Raw genomic sequence first — 6,247 nt, 5'->3', positions numbered from 1 at the left:
CACCCATTTAGAAAAATAAAGTCTCTTAACCTAAACTCAGCAAGACTAAAACAACAAAGATCCAACATGCATGTAATAAAAATATGACTTTTCAAAGGTTTCAAGCAACTGGGTCCATAGAAAACTATGGATGCATGATCCTACACAAAGTACCTGTGGATGCATCAAAATTCACTTGGCCAAACAGTCACAGAGAAGGGAAGGGTCAACAAACAAAGAGATGCACCAGTTTCTGAGTCCTTGGGAAGGCGATTCAACAGTTCTGCTGTAGGCAGGAAAAGTGATGGATGCCATCAACTCGAAGATAGTTATGGTCTGCGGGTGATGTGTCGGGAAAACTTGCTGCACTTGTGTGATGCATGGAAATACGGGATGCGTGGGCAATCGATGTGGTGACGGCAAATGGTGCTGGGTTGGTTTCTTCAGCTGTGATCCCATGATGCATCGGTTCTTGCACCGGCGACAGACTCTGCGTCGTCTCTGCAGCAGCATGGCGGTGCATGGAGATACTTCTCGCACGGTGGTGCTACGTCCGGAGTAAAAGGTGCAAGAAGGGCAATGCATCGAGTTTCTTAGTCCTTCAGGTTTCTTCAAGCTTCCAACAGCAGGAATAACCTCCAAAGGCACAGAACTGGAATAGGCACCTCCTGGCAGGTCAGACCACAAGGGGTGGAGACAGCATTGGGCAAGAGAGGCAGGCTCTATTCAGTTGCAAGCAAAAATCCTCCCACTACTCTAAATGCAGCCAAGGTCTATTCAGCTCAGCTCTGAGTCATCCAGGAAGGGCCAGGCACACCTAAACCTCCCTCCCCCCCGCAGTGGATGTCTATATTGAAATCAAAAGAAACACAATTGATGGACGGAATGCAGGACATATCAAAACATTCACCCCCAGTCAAGAGATCTGGGTTAAATCCATCATTCTTTTGCTCATCATGCCACCCCAGTTTAGACCTGGCCATATGCAAATCAGTCTTTACCCTGTGCCTTATGGAAACAGTCCAGCCCAAACTGCTAAGCCAGGTCCTCCCTGGACCAGAAACAAGCATCCTAGGATCGGTTTCGGGGTTTCACCCCTCATCAGCCAGGATAGCTTGAATCCAGTGGCACAGTGAGCCCGGGACCCATGTCTGGGCATACTCGGCGCACTTAGGGTGAAAAAGCAAAAGAAACACAATTGATGGACTGAATGCAGAACAAATCAAAACATTCACCCCCAGTCAAGAGATCTGGATTAAATACATCAATCTTTTACTTACCATGCCACACCAGTTTAGACCTGGCCATATGCAAATCAGCATCCTAGGACCAGTTTCGGGGTTTCACTCCTCAGCAGCCAGGATAGCTTGAATCCAGTGGCACAGTGAGCCCGGGAGCCACGTCTGGGCATACCCTGCGCACTTAGGGCTAGGAAGCAAAAGAAACACAATTGATGGACGTAATGCAGAACAAATCAAAACACAAAAGCACAGTTCCAAGACTGATTTGCATATAATTGTGTTAGAACTGGGGTGGCAAAGTGAGCTAAAGAACGATGATGGATTCAACCCAGACTGGCGGTGAGTGTCTGTAAAGTTTTAACTATCCATCCATTGTCTCCTTGTGTTTGCTTTGTCTACAATGAATGTACATCCCTAGCCCCTGTCACTCTAAAAATAGACAGTCAATCCCCAAACAGGCAGAGGCACACAGAATGGTTAAACAAGAAAATGGCTACTTTCAAAAATGGCATTTTCCAACTCACAATTTAAAAACCATCTTTACTAAACGGATGTGTTATTAAATTCTGAGTTCAGAGAGCCTAAACTTTATTTCTCCATCTTGTCCCAATGGGAAGTTACATTTGTAAGATGTTACAGAGTATCTCCCAATCTATCCTATGGGACCAATAGCCTTTCAATAGTGAAAAAATGAAATTGGCAGTATTTCACTGTCACGACATGTCACACACATCAGTACATGTCCTACCTTTCCCATACACTGCACCCTGCCCAGGGGGGAAGATTGGACCTACCATAGGGGTGCCTTACAGGTAAGAAAAGAGAAGGTTAGGGCCTGGCAAGTGGGTGCACTTGCCAGGTCAACATGGCAGTTACAAACGGCATGTTCAGACACTACAGTGATAGGTCTGAGACACATTTGCAGGGCTACTCCTGTGGGTGGCACACAACCAGTAGTGCAAGCCCACTAGTAGTATTTGACTTACAGGCCCTGGCACACACCGTGCACTTTGCTAGGGACTTACCAGTAAATCAAATATGCCAATCATGGTTAATCAATTGTACTAACAATTTACACAGAGAGAATATGCACTTTAGCACTGATTGGCAGTGGTAACGTGCCCAGAGTCAACAAAAGCAGGTCAGGAAAAATAGGAGACAGAAGCAAAAAGCTTGACCATAACCCTGCAGAAAGGGCCAAGTCCAACACCTGCTAAGGGGATGCATTCAGGGGGGCACACGTCCATGTCCATGCTGTGCTGGAACATTTTGGCCATTCCCATTCCGCTGCCTGTTTTCCAGGCACAGCCATGGGAAGGGCAAAGGACCGCCGGCGGTATTACGTGTTGAACTCATTCACCTCATAATATGGCGGGAGGTCCATGAGTGGGTCTGGTGCAGCTGTGCCAGCGGATAGCCGGCACAACTGCATCAAACTCGTAATCTGGCCCAACGTTTCCTGAATTAGCGTGTTTAAAAAGTACCCAATCTCTAAAGCTGGATGCTATGACATCTCTGATGGACATGAGGCTACAGCAAGTTGAGCTTACCCGCTGCCACCTGATTTGCTGCACAGATACACATCGACACCCTTGTTTGTGCATCATCTGCTTTCTCAATCCTAAAAATCCCACCCTGGGAGTACGGGGATCCAGGGAATGAAGAAGGATCACATCACCACCAAAAACAGGTCAAGCAGCTGTTGGTCTGGGCACTGCACATCAGCCTCGATGTTTTGACTGCACAACGGGTCCTTTTTCCAAACCTTTTGTGTCTCACACCTTGCAAAGCCGGCAAATGTTTACCAAATAATGAGCACAGTCGTGCACTATCAGGCTTTGCAACTTTCCACCACCCTTTCATATCTCATCAAATTTTCACTCGATCCCTCTAGCATAACTTGGCACACTGCTCCTACTCTGTGGGTGAAAAGAGCAATCACTGGTTAATGAGAGTTGTGTGTGTGGTAAAACACATTATTTAACAGGCAAGGTGTAAAAACTCATTCAGTCCCTTTAATTATTATGAATGTGCTCAGAAATTCAGTGTCTGAAAGGGTATTTTGAAAGGATAGTGCAAAGGAACAGTTCAAGACAATTTTGCAATGATAGTATAAGGTAGGTCCCATAAGAGGCCTTATGCACCTGGGATTAAGTGTAAGGTATAAGACACGTGTGTAGGAAAGTGCCTCTTTTGACATGGTTAGCTCCCATTTTTTGCCTGATGTCTGATGTAATTTCAAACTGTAAGTGCTCTCGGTCCCTGCTAACCATGTTTTCAGTGCCAGAACTCTTCCCCAAAAACTGTACCGTGATTGCCACAACTTCAATTACCCCAATGCGTCACTAGTAAGTGGTGCCCATGGAAAGGCATGGCTACTGAAGAGGGTCTTCTGGGGCTGCAGCACTGGTTGTTCCACCCCATGGACCCCCACCAAGATTATGCACTCTGCCATTGCAGGCTACATGTCTCGATGCAGAGACATCCAAAGTGTTGACATGGCACACAACCCTGTGTGCCATACCTCCCATATACTTCAAGGGATATAGGTAAGTTACCCCGAATGCAGGCCTTTAGCCCTAAGGCAGAGTGTACTATATCCTATGTGTGGGCATATCAACATGAGCAGATAAGCCACTACAATGTCCAGCCTATTCTGAGATGCTGTCAGTGCACAAGGAAGCCAGAAAGACTGCACGGGCTGGATGCTCATCAACATGAGTTGCCTAGCTCCATGATGGCTTCACTGATTTCTAAGGTGTTTGGTACCAAACATCTTGTCTTAAGAAATCTCCACTCATGCCAGTGTTGGATTTATTAAGCACTTCTCACAGAAAACGCTTTTAGAGGGTCCCTTGAAAACCTACCAAGCACTGGTGTGGTTCCTGACTTGTTTTTGCCAGCCTGCCACTACCAGGCATGTTTCTAACATCATGGGGTGAGAGCCAGCGCTCTCAGATGACAGAGACAAAGCTTGCTCTGGGCGGGGATGCTTCACACCTCCTCCAGGACAGGATGGCCTTCCTGGGCGGGAAGTTTCAAAGGCAATTCAGTCTTTGAAATGCAACCCAGGAACCACTGTATAGTGTGGGAGGTCAGGCCCCCTTTCCTGCTCCACTATGTGTGAGAGGAAACGAGGGAAAATTAGCTAGATTAGGAGGAGGGTCTCCACCTAGCCTACACCACCACTATGGTGAGGCAGGAGAGGTAAACCTCTCTCCTGAAATTCACCCATCTTGGGATGGTGAGAAAACCTCCTATCAGGGCTTCGGTAGTTCCCCTTCCCACTGCCCCAAAACAAATTTTTACCATGGCACTCCATCCCTGAATATCAGATTTGATGGACTAGAAAAGACCAGGGAAAATTTGACCCACAGCCCAAGAACTGAAGCCCTGCTGCAGAAGAAAAAGGCAGCAAACTCTGCCTGCTGCCTCCACAACTTGACAATCACTTCTGATGTGTCGTCCTGATACCTGAAAGGACACCAAGAACCCCAGAGCAGCTCCAGTCTTCAAGAAATTCCAGTGAAGCTCCCTTGGAGTTAAGGTATCACTCCTCTGCACACCGCAGGCACCAATCCTTTGAAGTCCAGTTTGTCAACTTGCTGCTCACTGATGACCTTGGCACAGCACTAAAGCAAGAAAAGGTACAACAGCTCAGGAGTATCCGATCTGCCTCTCCACTACGGGTGGGTGTACTAGGACCTACCAGAGCCGCAGCGTACCAATACCCAGGGTACCGGACCCCCAACGGTAAACACCAGGAAGAGTCCCTCTAAACTCCCGAAGCACCAGAAGCCAGCACTCATCGAGCAACGTCAAGGCACCAGAGACCCACTTCCTGAGTGACCCAGCTGTCCCGATATCGCCTCTTTCAAGTTGCCTGCTCCTGACCAAGAGGGCCTAGGGAAGCATGACACCCGGTTGACCTGTTTGCTCTGTACCCGGCCCCACCGGCCCTAGCAGCAAACAGCCAGCCCTGCTCCTGTGGTCCCCAGGCCGGTGCAACCTCCTCCCTTCAAAGAGACCCACTGGACTTACCTGTAAGTCCTTCTGTGCAGTGCTTTTTCAAGTGTTTCCCTTCATCTTTGCGCACCAGCCTCCACGACCTCAGCACCGCTACTCCCAGCCGATCCGGGATGCTCCCAAATAGCTGCTGCTGGAACTTTAGACCTGGTCCCGACATCCACCTAAAATGAGTAAGGGAACTTCGGAAAGCATTGCCTGAATTTAGAATTATTTTTCTACTTTTTCTCTATTGTTTCTTATGGTGCATAATTGCACACAAAGTGATACATTTTCCTGACTTTGGAAAATCATAATTCCGAAAGTGCTTACCGTAGAACTATGTTTATGGTCTTAAAAGTTATATAACAATCGACAGTATGTTTACAAATTGGACTCGGATTTATTTTTGAGTGTGTGTTTCATTTATTGCCTCTGTGAGTACAACAAATGCTTAACACTACCCTCTGATAAGCCTAACTGCTCTCCCACACTACCACTTTACTATTATCTAATTTTACTTCTACCTGCCTTTTGGGAATTTCTCGCACTCTCTACATAGTGCACTTCATTTTAGTACTCTGTACAGAGAGGCAGTTTCCTACAGGGTGCCAGAGGAAACCTTCTACACCTGCGGTTAAGTGTAAAAGCCCAGCTCTGTCTGAAAGTTAATGAGTTGTGGCATCAAACCCACGGAATACAAAAAGTGTAAGTCTGAGGTTTTACTCTTTTTAGTCAGTCAGGGATTTTCTATTTCTTCCTGCTCTCAAACTGTCTACTCACAAAGAAGCAGCATAATTGGTCCCCAGGGGTCACAAGCTACTTCTGTCCAATGGTCTTGCACAGAAGCATAATCTCTTACTGCAAAGGTGTAGATATTCTTGTGGGAAAGCTAGAGGGATTCTCTGGGGTCTGTGTGCTTTGGAAATGAAAGGGGTTTATATGATTCCAGAGAAACACAGCCACCAGGAAATGAAACAGTCTTTCTTTCTCTCTAGAGAGTAGTGCATCATTATTGTAAA

The sequence above is a fragment of the Triturus cristatus genome, chromosome 11, assembly GCF_964204655.1.
Source record: "Triturus cristatus chromosome 11, aTriCri1.1, whole genome shotgun sequence".
NCBI classification, from domain to species: domain Eukaryota; kingdom Metazoa; phylum Chordata; class Amphibia; order Caudata; family Salamandridae; genus Triturus; species Triturus cristatus.
Note: the sequence above shows the minus strand (reverse complement) of the source record.